Genomic DNA, 14,985 nt, shown 5'->3' on the forward strand with positions numbered 1-14,985 from the left:
ACGAACAGACAGAGCTGAAACTTCACTGTTTGACATGTATGATGAAATTCTGGTTGAGAATAAACTACTGAACAATGAAACAGCACAGCAATTAAGTGAAAGAAATAGGTTTTGATGATGTTTTACTGGTAATGGGGACATGCGTAAATGCCAACAAAATAACTTTTGTGTGTGTGTGACCTTTATTTAAGTAGGCAAGTCAGTTAAGAACAAATTCTTATTTACAATGAAGGCCTACCCCGGACAATTGTGCACCCGCCCCACTATGGGACTCCCAAACACGGCCGGATGTGATACAGCCTGGATTCGAACCAGGGACTGTAGTGACGCCTCTTGCATTGAGATGCAGTGCCTTAGACCCCTGCGTCCATGTGTGTGTGTTAACTATTTATCTGTACTAGAATGCTTAAAAGGCAGCTAAAATGTTAAATATCGGTCGATCGATGGTGTGTTTGTTTTTTTGGCAAGGAAAATATCGGATATCGGTATCGGCCAAAAATGTCATATCGGTGCATCAATATTTTAAACTACATCCCATTTAGTCCGCTGTCGTCCTCACCCGGCTCACCCAAACAGCTCATCATAGCTAGCTATTTAACACAGCTATGTATGAACAAAGTTCATTAGAATTATGTCCCCCGGTGTGTACAGTGTTTATTAGTGGCTGTGCCTGGCTTTTGTTGTAGACGAGGCGTCGGAAGAGCCGGAATATCAAAGAGCAAGAGGAGCAGCTAAACTAATGCTGTTGGGCCCCAGTGTTCCCATTTCCCACTAGCCTCCCCCCTCCCCTTTCTGAGCCATGCTGTGGAGCGCATTGCCATGGTTAACGTTGAGTGACAACCCCCTGCTTGATAGCCAGGTAGTCTCCATGGATACGCCAGGTCATTAAAAGGGAGCTGGGGAGCGGCGGCTCTGGCTGGCTGGTATCAACCTGACAGACACTGAAATAAGATGGCCCTGTGGCCCCGTGCCAGCCCCCCGTCTGACCCTGGCCCTGGCATTGCATGGACCGGCAGCTCTCCTTACAGCCCCTGGGCTCACTCACTCCCTGTGGAAATGGAGACCGTAGATAAATGATTAGCGGCAGCTTTATGCATTCCCCAGTCGCCGTCCTCATGAGTGAGTATATGAACGAGTTTTCATGAGCTGGTGGACATTTTGTGCCGTAATGCTGTCGTAGTGGCTGTGTAAGTCTCGGAATGCATAGAGCGCTTTATCTGTGGTAAGACTGCTTACACTGAAGAATGACCAAAGCCACTTTGGATAATATGATACTCGGTTAATATGACATCCTTTGTTTTGTTTTTTACAGAAGCTAATTAGTTTTATTGATTTCACTGATTTCACTAATGTTTTTTTAAGTACCAGACTGCCAGTCCATAACTATATTCTTGACTGCTCTCTTGGCTTCACACATTTCAAAGATGGCCGCCACCTGGCTACCCTTTCAGAAGAATCTCTCTTGCGGTTTGAAACTGCGAGGTGAGGAGGGGGTGTTTCACAGGGTGGCTGGGGGAGGTTTTGACTCTGTCGGCAGCCCCTCCCTCCAGGGGCTTGCTGCAACAACAGGAACCGCAGGCGAAAAGACTGAACAACCCCATGCCGTCTATAAATAACCTGGTGGCGGGCATCTGGGGCTCTCCTGGGAGGTGGCACAGGCAAGAGAGGCAGCACGTTCTCTTGATTCGAACATGCAGTTAAAACCGCTTTTGTCCTGTCGCCAGGGCCCACAGGGGCCTCCATGCTCTCTTCTCTCCTCCTCTTCCATCTCTGGGAGAGGGCAGTGACAAGAGGCTGGATGGGTTCAGTTCACACAAGGAGCTCAGTGATGAACAGGACTCCCCTTGAGAAAGCAGCTTTTTATGGCATTGGTCTCGATATGCAATGAAAATGGACTTGTCGGAGGAGTGTCGCCTGTCTACTTTATTGTGTACTATAGTGGCATCTCCCTTTACATGAGAAGAGCGGTATCAGCCAGCCAGCCAAACACCCTTCGCTGACCCTCCAAAAGGTAGCTGGAGTAAACGAGAGAGAGGAGAGAAGGGAAAGAAACGTGTGTTTTGGGGGCTTCGTGATGTGCAGAGCTGAGAGGAATGGTTATCCTTTCAGAAGACCGATAAATGGCTGGCTGTGTGTCTGATTGCAGTGCAGTGCTAGCGTGATGTAAGGTCTTACAGTTGGACAGGGACTGCAGTGGAGCATGATGGCCGTCGTCTCGCCACAGCTTGGAATGCGAGACAGCCCTCTTTTCTCCTCCACTCTGGGCCCCTCTTTCAGTCCCCCAATGACTGTATACGAATGGACAAAGCCATCTATCACATAACACCATTCATTCCTATGTGAAGACTCAATAGCGCAAAAATAAGTCAGATGTCATCTCATGGAGACATAACATGCACAGTTTGAGCTACACCAGGAAGTGGCGTTGCAGGCTAGCTCAGTGCTGCCCCCTCTCATTAAGTAACTCCAGCTGAAGGCCGACCGGGGTACTGCAGGCTGAATAGCAACTCAATTATCCTTATAATTTTTTCTATGTGCGATTTATAAAATATTTGGTTCAAGGACGTGCATCTGGTGTAATAGAAGCAATTATAGGTACCCCGATTGTCTAGGAATTTGTATTTTATTAACACGAAGATTGACCACGAAGATTGCCATTTTCCCATTCACTACAATGGGGATCCTGTTTTTGACAAACAATGCCTGCAGTACTACGGTCGGCCTTGAACTGCGTGGCTTTAATAAGAGGGGGCAGTCGTTCTCCCCTGCTATCCCCTTCTCTAACTCTTTGTCCCTCTCTTCCCCACTACTTTCTTCTCTGTTTTCTCCTCCCATGCCCATTTTCACTCCCAAACTACAAATATAATTGTGTCCTCTAGAATTGAGAGAAACATGTATTTAATTAGGCTAGATGTCATTTGAACTGGAGCCCCAAGGTAAGAGTCTGTTACACAATTACTTTTGGATCTTTTCATAACTTTGTGTACAGTTCTAACAGTCAACGTTGGGAGTGTTCTTGAATCAAATGCCTGCATATTTTCTTTATTTTTGGATTCAGCACTCTCGCTTTGTTCCCACCCCTTCTGGTAGGGTTTTTAATTTCAACATTGGCTGCTGAAAGCATGTTACCTTGGCTGTGATGTGTTTGGTAATCATATCTGTATGAAACCCTCTGGCCCAGCCCAGCGCTGTGTACTGCCGTGGCTGTTGTTGTGCGGGTAAGTAATCCCAGCAGGGCGTTGTTTACCGTGTGTTCTCCCCTGACGGAGGTGAAGAGGTGCTGAGCTGTTGTTTGTCGAGGGCTCAGCGGGCTGTCTCAGGACTGCAGAGATAAGGGCATGACTAAGCAGTGGACAGAGAGAGAGAAAAGAGGGGGGGGGGATCGTCAGAGGCCCTGCACTGCTTATCTGGATCTTTGTGCTCCAAGGCCCGGCCCGCCCCTCTGACTGAGCTCTCCGGTGGGTGACCTTGACAAGAATGTTGGATTATTATTGTAATAAATACCGCTCTGGTGGAATGGCCGGAGGTCAGGAGGGGAGGGAGGTAGGGAGGAGGCGGGAAGTAGGGAGAGAGGGAAGAGGGAGGGAAGGGAGGGTGCAAGGGGGATTTCCGGTATTTTCCACAGCACAGATGGGACTTTGTTGAAACATGTCGCGGGGAGACCGGTCGGGTGAGAGCAGCAGATTGGCCTCTCAGTTTGGTGTCCCAGAACTGTTTACTACTACTACTACTACTACTACTTCACCGCTCCAGCAGCAGCCATGTTGTTTTTCCCAGTCTACCCAGTCTACCATCTGGATTTGTTCAAGGGAAGCCTGGGAGTTGTGTTTTTGGGATGGGGCTTGACTGAGCCGCACTGTGTGTGACTGGCATTCCTTTGGCTTAATTAACTCCCCGGCAACAGAGCTAACAACCCTTTCATACAGGTTTTTTTTTTTTTAATTTTATCAAGAATCTCCAGCTCATCTCAAAATGTAAGTGCTCTGTTCATTTTGGTACTCGGTGGGGATGTTGTACAGTACGGAGATCGGAACTAATGTGAAATTACACCCTTGTGAACGGGATGTGTGAAGATTTCAAGTGGCCATGCTTTTGGGGGCTTTTGACTTTAGTCTCCTCCCATTACCACCAGCACCCAATTACAGGCAGAGGCCCCAAGCCAGCCAGCCACCGTCCGAGTTGAAGGGGGAGGGGTAGGGCAACAGGCAGGCGAGGGGGGGAAGGTCATCAGCTAGGCTGAGAGAAAAGAGGAGCAAAAACCTGCTGGGTTCCAGCCAGCCAGACAGTTCTCAGACAGGAAGGTACTGCTGTAGTCAACCGTGTCCCTTTTCTTAATACACCACTGAGCTGCCAGTTCCCCCAAGCACTAACTCTCTCAGGTAGCAGCAAATTCTCAATTGGCTCTCCGCAAGAGGAAAGAGACAGGCAAGTGGGAGGCAGAAGGGGTGTCAAATCTTTTTTTCCTCTCTCTGTATATGTAGTCAGAGTTGCTGTGCACAAAGCCTTGTATGCCCTTCCGTGTGAACTGAATAAAGACGTCAAGCCATTCGTGAAACTCTAGTTCAGTTATCAGGCAATCTAAGGTCTTTTTCAGCTTGCTTTACTACCTTCTGGTTTCATGCAGGCTCCTGTCCCTGAATACTGATAAGCCGGAAGGCTTTCTCTCTCCCCCTCTCTCGCTCACTCACTCTGGCTCTTTCTCACTCTCTCGCTCCCATTCCCTCTCTCCCCCTCCTTCCCTCTCTACCTCCCTCTCTCTCTCCCCCTCCTCCCTCTCTCTCCCTCCCTCCCTCCCCTTCCCCCTCCCTCTCTCTCTCTCCCCTCCTCCCTCTCTCTCCCCCTCCCTCCCCCTCTCTCTCCCTACCTCCCTCTCTCCTCTCTCTCTCTCTCTCTCGCTCCCCCCCTCTACTCTCTCTCTGCGAAACACTATTTTGCTTGTTATGCAGTCGGTAGAAAAGCTTTTCCTCCCCGCTGTCTCTGGTCATATTACACCCAGTAGTCCGGGCTGTGTTCTCAGGGAACACAAACACTTCTCAGTGTGTCTACTCGCTCTCTCTCTCTCTCTTTTATTCTGTCCTCCCTCCCTTTCTCAGATTCTGTTTTCACGCATGGGCTCAAAAGCAAAGAGGCATCGGAGGTGGAGCTGGCAGTGATCCATCAATGCTGAAACTAGGGCGAGCAAAGGGAAATGTAACCTAAACGGCAGGCTAAACCAAAGAGCACAGCCTCTCAGTAAGTAGAGACACTGCCTTTGTACACTCGGCGGAGTAGCTGGTGACTCCCCTGCCCTGCACACACAGCGCCTTTTCCACGTTCATTTCTAAACGGGCATAATGTAGGCGTCGACAATGTCTCGTGAAAACTCGAGTCCTGCAACAACGCCGTTTAGCCGGGGGGCCGAGAGCATTAAATCAAGGGTTTGCTTCCATTTCCTTGTGTTGTTGTTGTTGTTGTTGTTGTTGTTTCTGGTTGTTGCCTGAGTGCACACTCGTAATCAGGCAGCCTGCGCCGTGCTTCGGTGCCTCGGCTTTCAACTCTGAACAGAGCCCATTGTTGTCTGATGTCTGTGTTAGCCCGAGTGTGCTTCTAGGCTGTGTCTCCAATCATGCTGCCTCAACCCACAGAGAAGAGGCTAAAATGCCTAGCCGCCTAACCCCAGAGACACCCAAGAGTAGCGGAAATTGACGAAGGTAGCTTCATACAGTTGAATGCATCAGAGCAAAACGAGAGCTGTCGTAAGGACTATTCCTAGCCGCAGTGACAATAGCGGTCTAATTGCATAACGTCTAGGGCTAGCGTTCTCTCACTAACAAGCCGCTGCGTTCAACTGTTTTGTTGAACCAGTAATTTGCCATGTGATCTATAATTGACAGTAATTTTTGTTCAGCCATTGGGCTATAGGCCTTCTGTAGCTCAACATTGAACAATGCCCCCCCCTCTGCTCTGTTGTCAAGTGCCTCCTACTCAGTCAAGGCCTCTGCTGAATTGTCGAGACCAGGCTATTGGCTGCTTGCAAAGTACAGGTGTTGTCGGGGTTACCACCAGTCCTTGCTTCCTCACAGCCACTATCTCTCTCACACACTCCCTGTCTCGCTCTTTCGCGTACGCACACACACACACACACACACACACACATACACAACTACAATTGAATTGTCATCGCCACAGGCAGTAAAGAAAGGCATCTCTTTTGTTAAGCACCTTCTGTGGCAGCAGGAATCCAGTGAATGGCCTCTTCAGGTAAGGCCTTGCCAACAATTATTCTCTTTTAAATCAAAGCTGCTTTCGTTTACCATAGAATCATAGCGAATATCAAATTGACCTCTTTATTGAATTTTCTTATTTTTATTGTCTGTTCTAGTTTCCCTTTCTCAAGAGCTGCTTGATTTAAAAGGCTGGAGACTTTGATTTGATTGTGTTTCATTTAGTTCGGTACAGTAACGGTTCTATTTTGGTTTCACTGCCTCGTTGACGTTGTTAGGATGTGAGAGGGCTTGGCGTAGTCTCTTTCCTCTTAGCAACAGGTGAATAGCTGGCTGAGGCTGTTGCTAAGGGCCCAGAGATGAGGGAGGGAGGCTGGATTCTCTGAGCTGTTCTGAAGGCACCGCCTCAATCTGCCTCTCCCTTGGTGGTGGTGGGGGGGGGGGGACTGTTTGGCGAACCCACCCTCCTCCCCTCAGCATAAAATGGGTCATCGAAGAATACCAGTTCTTCCTAGTCATTGAACATGCTGCTTGGTCCTTTAAAAAAAATAATAATAATTCTAGTGTCAGCCGTAGTAGTATGGCACCCCTGGAGCAAGTTAGGGTTAAGTGCCTTGCTCAAGAGCACATCGACATATTTTTCACCTTTCGGGTTACAGGCCCAACGCTCTAACCGCTAAGTTACCTGCCGCCCTTTTGTGCATTGTAGAAATAATACTTTGCTACATATTGGAAAGAATACCCGATGGCAAGGTATTCACAGTCGGACTTATTGTGATGCCGATTGCCTGTTGAAATCTATTTTGCTGGGCAGCTTTAATTGATGTCCAACGCTCTCATTAGACTTCTCTTTGAGTTGTGTCAATAATGGTTAAAGGGGTCTGTTGAGGTGGATGTTGACCCTTTGTCTTTCAATGTGGGAGGTGGTGTGATTTGAATTAGCCAGGGCTCAGCTCTTGCTGTTGACTAGCACGAGACTCTGCGTGTGAACTGTAAAACAAAGGTTTCTGTAGTGCCCTGGACTTGCACGACTCCGTCAGCCATTTCTGCCCGCAGTTCTCTCACACCTTCCTTTTACCTGTCACTTTCTGTGGTGTGTCTGCTTTCACCCGCAGCAAGCCCTCCCACGCTCACATGCTAAACACCAACTGGGGAGTCTCGATCATTACCTCACAAAAAAAGGCCTAGCCAATTATACAAACCTTATATGGTATTTTAAAGAAGTGGGTTGTTCAACAAATGGGGCTTCGAGTCTTTTGTGGGATAACGTTGTTTCTGTTAAACCATGCCTTTTTTCTTTACATGGCAGTCTCTCTCTGCTGTGTCTGCAGTCCCATTTTAAGTCACTTTCATCATCCGTTGTAGAGTGCCCGGGAAAACATGTCCGTTTGGTTTCATTCCTCTCAAAGGGGAAGGAGGGAGAAAAAATGGTCAAAGGCCTGTTGTATGTAATTGTGGGATGCATGTTTGAGGAGGCGTACTTTTAGCTGGCAGCCAGATGCTGGCAAGCAGCGTCTTCTCTTGAAGATGTTTTCTGTCCTCTAATGAGACACCGGGCAATTATGAACAAACTGCCTCCTCCATGAATCTAGGTTACAAGGGGGAGGGTTCAGTGTAGCCATGCCTGGTCTACTCAGTGGGGCTATTAAAGTGTTGGTTGTCTTTTGTTTTGTTTTTTTCTTCTCCCCTCTTCTCTTTCTCGCTCTTCAGTTGGAGGCTTGTTCTCGGGCTTAGAGAGTTGCTTGGAGACAAGAAACAGAAACCCCCACCCCATCGCTGCTTTTCACTTTCGACTCTGTGGGCTTTTGCTGTTTTTTTTTTTATTTTGTTTTTTTTCATGAAGTTTTTTTCTCATGCTAGCGTTTAGTCATTTTCCACTTCTCTGTCTCTCTGAGGTTTTCAGCCCAGACAACGCAGCATGTCATTTAAAAGACCACATTTGGTCACAGGAAACTGGCAGGCGTTCTCCTGTGTCGTTTTGTTTTGACAGTGCTCTTAGGCCTGTTCCATGAGAGACTAGGGAGGGGGCAGAGCTGGTTGAGAGTGCCTGGAGAAGACTCTCCCGACCACTCAATTTGGTGCCTCCAGTGTGGTCACCAGAGTGGCTACCAGGGCCCAGGGAAACTCAAATTACAGGCAGCCTTGTGTTTCCACAAATCAGATTTTCAATCAATCCTCCTCCCTAATTATAGGCATGGGCAGTTAGTGCCCGATTTGTTTTACGGGCCCCGTGGTATGGCCTTCTTCAGAATGTTCTGGCCCGGTGCCGGCTCAACATAAACTGTGTAACCACTCACAACATTAACACGGACTACTCATTCCCCTTTCTGCGCAGACTTGTTGGGAAAGTAGTGGGTTTTTACAGACCACTTTCTAAGGCTACTGACCGTATTGATTCCTCGGACACTGAGAGATCAATATTTAGACTCTTCTTATCGGAGGAACAATGGCGGTAACAGTATTGACTGTTTCTGGGCATATGAGAAATGCAAAATGTGCTACTTCTGGTTACGTTCCGTGGTCGAGGTCTGTTTTAGAGATCGGACACCCCCACGATATTAGTTTGAATCTGTCCTGTCCAGATCTCTGGGTTGTGTGTTTGTCATATCCTATTCCGAGTCATGTTGAGTGGCTGTGTGAATCGTGTCTAATAGGAGCTATGTCAGTGTGTCAGGTGTTGAGCAGCCCTCTAGCCCTATCATCTGTGCATGACTGATCACTTCTCCCCCAAGTGCTGGTGCGGGCATGCTCAGTGGACCCAGTGTGGGTGAAGGGAGGCATGTTGGGTAATGGGCACAGATTTACACAGTATCACCACAGCACGGTGATTAATTGCACTGTGTCCTGCAAAGGACAGCTTCTGTGTGAAATGGCCGCCCCCCTCCCCACCACCAGATTTTCGAAACTCTCTGGTACTGCTAGTGCAGTGAATAAATTGTGGTAACCTTTGATCTGGAGGCAAGCTCGTTAAAATGATGTAACCTACATTTATAATGTTTGACATGCACAGGGAAGCCGTTCGGCATGCCAACTCGAACACACTCCATGTTCTTTGCACGGTGTTCCCGGGTTTTGGTTCAATGGTGGACTTTAGGCTACGGAGCTGAAGTCAATTGACACACTTAGTTAACCAGGGCGTCTGCTAAGTCAATAACCCCCCCCTCCCCCCATTAGGCCAATGACTGTTATGACTGGTGGTGTGAAAGTATTGCTTTTATGGCGAGAAGTTATAGTCCAAGGTCTTTATTTAGTTGTTTTCTTTAATACCTTGACTGTTAAACTTGTTGAAGAGAAGTCTTGCTTTTCCCGCCAGTTTCCGAAATGGGAACGTTATCAAGCCTTTTCATGATCTGCATCAAAGTGACAAGGGCCATTTTGGGGATGTCTAGATCCAAAGAGAAATGCCTGGAAGTCGTCCTCTTTTGAATTGCTTTTGAAGTCCTCACTGCCTGCTTGTTTACACAGTTGGGATTAGAGCTCCTAACCTGAAAGGCTGCTCAGAGAGAGGTCCATCTAAACATAGCGTGACATTAGTTCAACTTTGTCAACACCAACAGGGTTCAGTTGAAAGGTTGCGAGTGATTGATGAAAGATGCACTTTGATCTCTCAATGCCGTGCTATTTCTACACCTTTGCGAAGATTAAGCGGGGTGTCTCGTTTCAGTTAGGTGTTTTAAAATACTGTCCTCGAGGGTGGGTCGGAGGAGTAAGGTCCTTGAATATATTAGTGTTGCTTAGCATTCTGGTAGTAAGGCATCCCAGGCACGTTGCAAAGTTTATGTCAACAGGTGTTTTACTACCTGCATCAGTCAATGGTGGGGTCAGAGAAGGGGAAGGTCAGTGGAAGGTGAGTGGGTGACTCTGATTTTAATTTAAGCCTGTAGAAACACGAGAATGTCTCCAATCAGTTCAAATTAGCCTAGAGGCCAGTGGACCAAGACAAATGTACTCTCAAAGAAATGATTGAGAATTGTTGCTGAATTTCCTATTCTTGTTCACTTCTAATTTGCGTCAAGTCATATATTTTCCTTTTTTTGTTTAGTTTCTAATTCTTAGCATAATGTTGACGCAGGCTTTGTGTAATATCTCAATTGGCCATCTATATAATATTGTCCAAAATAATATTGTGCCATCAACCCTCCCCCCATCCCTATCGTTTTCCCCCATCGCTCTCTCTGTTTTTGTTTCTAGGCAGAGGGCACTTCTCTCCCCTGTCGTTATGGAGGAAGGGGGACTTGTATGGCAGATGTATTTCCCCTCTCCTGATGTTACTGGAGACTCTTGACACGGCCTGAACTCTGCTCCCTCACCACTGCCTGACTCCGACCTCCCCAGCAGGGACGGGTCACCCCCTCCGAGAGGGATGTTGGGAAGGTGACATCACCCACCCGGGGGCCTCGGGGATCTGTTCCTGAACCTGAAACACTTACCCGGCAGCGGAAAGGAGGGCGTGGGGGCGCAGAGGAATGTTCTGGGAACTCGATGGAATTGAGGCTGTAACACACTCGCCTGCCAAAACCTAATTTTTTGTTCCGTGGAAGGGGGAGGGGGGGGGGGATTCCATTCCTATTATACCAGTCGTCTTTTGCCACAGTCCTTTTCCATACTTCTTTCCCCCCCTTCCCCTTGTTTTTGAGTGATTGTTTTCCGCCTCTGAAAGGCTGTCTAAGGGAACATTGATTCTCCTCACTCTGCCAGGGTGAAAGTGGATATGGTTGTTTGATGCTTTCCAGACCACTGGATTGTGGGGACCCTTAAGATAATGCCCAGGGGCTTAGCAGACCAAGGGTCTGGTCTTTTGCAGCCAGCAAAATGACATGTGGAAAAACAGTCATGAGCAGGGGTGTTACCCCTTAAAAGGCTTCTAAAGTAAAGGACCGGTCACTTTTTTCTGTTTTGGTATATGGCCGTATTAGCTTCGTGAAGCTGTATATTGATATAAGAGACAATATTTATCGACTGAACAGCGATGTGGTTCTATTGGAACCTATGCCTATTATGAGCACGTAAATGATGTCACTTGTCGATCAATCTCAAATGCTTTTTACCTAGTAGCCCCACATCTCCACAGCAGTCTTTTCGTAAACATGGCACACTGCAACAATTTGCATTTGCAATACTTAAATCATATGCTGAACAGTAAAAAGAAGCCTATAAACGGTTTATGTTTGGGATTAAACTGTCGTTGGACAGACGCAATCCGTTTACATCTTCCGAGTCCCGGTTGCAGGGTGTGGGCAAAGCACATTGTGTGTGTGTGTGTTGTGTTTGCGTGTGTGTGTTGTGTTTGCGTGTGTGTGTGTGTACGTGCACAGGCTTGGCGAAGTGAACATTTTTGCAGAGACAAACGACCACTAATAGTGCACTTCAGCCCCCAAAAGGAGAAACCGGTCCAGGAATACTGGATGTTTTTGTTGTAGGCTTCGGGCTGGAGCTGCCACTGTGGTTTTGTATCCATTTAGATTTCTGCTTCCCCCGGGCTAGAGACTGGGCCTCCCTTCTTTTTTTTCTGCAAAGAAATAGTGTATGCACAGGCAGGGTTTCTGTTTGGCCGTCTTTTCCTGGTGTCTCCACTTAAGCTTTCGGTTTGTGTTTGGTGGTCTCTCGAGCCAGTCGTAAGCATCTTTGGTTTGGAAGGATCTGGCGCTAGGGTATGTAAGCATGCTTTTGGTCGACGGTTGGAAGAATTCCTCTTCGACCACTGCTGTTTTCAGGTTCGCTTTCGTCTCTATGGAGCCTACACTTGCAAATAAGCGTTAGCCGTTAGCTTATGATAAAGCGTCGCTTGTTTTTCCATACGCATCGTCTTGTTAGCCGACAACAGCAAATAAATACTTGACTGTGTTCTGAGCCTCTGGCATTGAAAAATGTGGTTTGTATCTACAAGCATCAGTTTCATGAGAGCAGCACGAGGAGGACAGGTGGCTGAGCATGATGCCCTGACTGTAATCCCCCAGTAATCCTGTCTGAGGCCATGGGCTCACTTACTTCTCCCCAGCCTGATTAAACTGGGAGATATGGTGGGGTTCACGTCCTGCAGACGGGCTGCCGCAGCAGCAGTTTTGCAGGTGGGCTCAGTCTTCAGGTTCTGAAGGGCAACAGGTTTAGGTTTGAGCGATTCGCCCTGTGATTCTGTAGTCTTTATAAAGGTGGAGAGAGTGAAGTCTTGCCTCATGCCAGAGTATACAATGAAGTTTCATCTCAGAATTGGCAGAATGAACTCTTCCCCTGCAAGGTGTGGGGTGATGAGTCACTCAGACGGTACGGTTCTCGCCAGGCCCCAGGAATGGGAGAGCGTGACTTCGCACAGAGCCCTCGCAAACAGTGTGGTCGTCTGATTTTTTTTTTTAGCAGCCAGACTGTAAATCCAGGGAGCTGCAGTCGTGACCAGCACGGTGATGGAGCGAATGAGAGAGAGACATTGAATTTAGCATCGAAGGACAACCACTGAGTGAGTGATCACACAACCACAGGAGTTTCCCCAGACTGGAGGATTTGGCTTTGACTGATGAAGTTGTGCTCTCTTGGATGCTAATCATAGACGAGCCCTTCTTGTGTGTCAGCCTGCCAGCCTTGCTGCAACAACATTCACGACTGGCTCAATTACAGTAGCGCCACAGCAACAGTCACTATCTAAATTCTGAAAAGACAAGCCTATCCAAATGCATTTCAAATGCCCCCCCCCCCCTCCAGTCTATATGATGCACTCCGCAGTCATCTGCAGCCCCATATCTGATATTCAGAGGGCTCAATGATATCCTTGACGACAAGGGCCTTCAAGAGGCGGTCCCAGAGCTCCCTGGGCTGCTGAAGGCACCAGCTGCCGCTGCCTGGCTCTCCAATTAAAGGCTCCACTTCTCTCGGCTCAATTCATTAGGGAGCTTGTTGCTTACCGCCGAAAAACACACGGCGAGAGCAACAATCCCAACAAAAGGCCCCTAAAAAGTCCTTTTGTGACCGTCCTCGGCTACACCCCTCTCTCTCTAGTTTCTACAACTCCCCTTTCTCGTATGCTCGCTTACAATAGAGCCTCTTTGCCGAGTGGGCTGCCACCTGCGAGAGTCAAGCAGAAGCGGTTATGTAAATACCTCGTGTCATCCACCACCTAGGTGTGGAAGTCATTAATGGTGGTTTTCTCGCCGACGCGCTCGTTGTTGCCCCGTCCGTGGTCAGTGTTTGCCTCTTCTTCAATTGTGTTTTATTTTACCTGACACAGCAAGACGGTTTGGTTTTTAATTCAAATGAATTAGGCTCGTCAGTCAGTAAGCAACGCTGTCATGGGGGTTTGTTTGTAGCCTAATGAGGGTATGATGTAGAGTCAAGCTCATCAGTACTCTCATACTCGCAGCACATCTGTCGCTGTGTAAATTAGGCCGAAGCTCATGACAACTCACTGTAGCCTACACGCCACCTTCCAAACATACAAGTCAACCTTCACATCGCTTTAGCCTCTAGAGTACAAACAGTACTCCACAATCCCAGGTGTGCTCTGAAAAGTTGACAACGTAAGTAGTGCCGTCACAGGGGTTTGCCTACGATAAGGGTGTACATTTTCGAGAAATGAGTGCTGTGGATAATGGCTATGGTTTCCATTAATACACACTGGTATGTTTACTAGCGGTTCGGTTGACTGACTGCCCCAGTAGTTTTCAGCACCCTGCTCCAGGGCTTATTGCATTGTTTGTTCACAGGTCGTTGCCCCCCTGGGATAGTGGTGGGAACAAAGGGCAAGCCCTATTTTCTCTCTACAGTGGTGTGAGGGAGGCCATCTGCGGATTGGCCTTGATTGAACACATCCTCGTTGATTAGCCCTGCTTTTCAGCGGTGTGAAACGGCCCCATCAGCTCCTCCTTGGCTAGCTCCAGGATTTATTATGTTGGCGTCTGGAATCAGGAATCTGTCACAGCGCGACCTTCGCCTGGTTTCTCCAAGTAGTATTATCGTGTGTTCAACCTTTCTCTTGAAGCGCTTAACACACAGGCTTTTCCCAAAGGCTGTAAATTGAAACCAGGTTGACGGAAGTGGATTAGGGAGTCTCCGCTTGTGATCATAATCATTTGGTGGGTGCTTATATTTGTCTTATTTCACACATGTACAAGTGTGTGTTATACACGTGTGAATTGGAAATGTGTTTTGCATATCCAACTCCCACTAAGACACCCTCGGAGAGTGGTGTCACGGCCAGGTTCAGCCATTGTCACCGGTGACCCTGGCGAAATTAGGGTTAAGTGCCTCGCTCAAGGCCACACCAGCAGATGTTTCACCTTTTTGTCGGCTCGGGATTCAAACTAGCCAACCTTTCGGTTACTGGCACAATGCTCTAACCGCTAGGCTACCTGCCACCTTACATGCACCTTCCTCTCTGCATTGTAAGTAAACACCAAGCAATTGCGATGTCTTAAACAATTCTCCCTAAAGTCCCATCAATACTCTTGTTGAAATAGCAATTATATGATGAGTGTAGTTTTAGGAGTAGTCTTACTTGTACATATTGTCCCTTACCTCACGGAATGGCAGCTACTGTTAAGTGAATAGGAAAGACCTCATTACATAAAGTATGGCCTCATTTTTGACGTTTCTAACAACGTACGGATTGATCTACTGCACTGTTTTCTGTTTTCTTTGGTGTTTGGTTTTGGTAATGCCGCTGTTTGGAACACAAGCCTAGTACCGCTATGTCAGTCTGTTGTTCTCCCCCGCTATGCTTGGGTTTGATTTCACGGTAAAAGAGATCTCTTACTAAATGCTGCACTTTCATGTGTGAGGCGAGTCAATAAACACC

At 47.7% G+C, this 14,985-nt stretch overlaps 1 protein-coding gene across 6 annotated transcripts in view; it reads left to right on the forward strand.

Annotated features, from left to right (window-relative positions):
• znf609a (zinc finger protein 609a) overlaps positions 1–14,985 on the forward strand; it is a 167,618-nt gene that overhangs the window by 127,477 nt on the left and 25,156 nt on the right. Inside the window, exon 1 of one of the 6 annotated variants that reach the window (XM_052465398.1) lies at positions 3,362–3,458. The exons of 2 other annotated variants lie outside the window; for them this stretch is intronic. The gene's annotated coding sequence lies outside the window, so the exon portion shown is untranslated. Of the gene's footprint in view, positions 1–3,361; positions 3,459–3,637; positions 3,975–4,997; positions 5,233–6,071; positions 6,241–14,985 lie in introns of those variants that run through there. 3 more of the 6 variants (XM_035790551.2, XM_035790549.2, XM_035790550.2) reach the window with 3 other exon arrangements.

Source organism: Oncorhynchus keta, chromosome 17, assembly GCF_023373465.1.
Source record: "Oncorhynchus keta strain PuntledgeMale-10-30-2019 chromosome 17, Oket_V2, whole genome shotgun sequence".
NCBI lineage: Eukaryota > Metazoa > Chordata > Actinopteri > Salmoniformes > Salmonidae > Oncorhynchus > Oncorhynchus keta.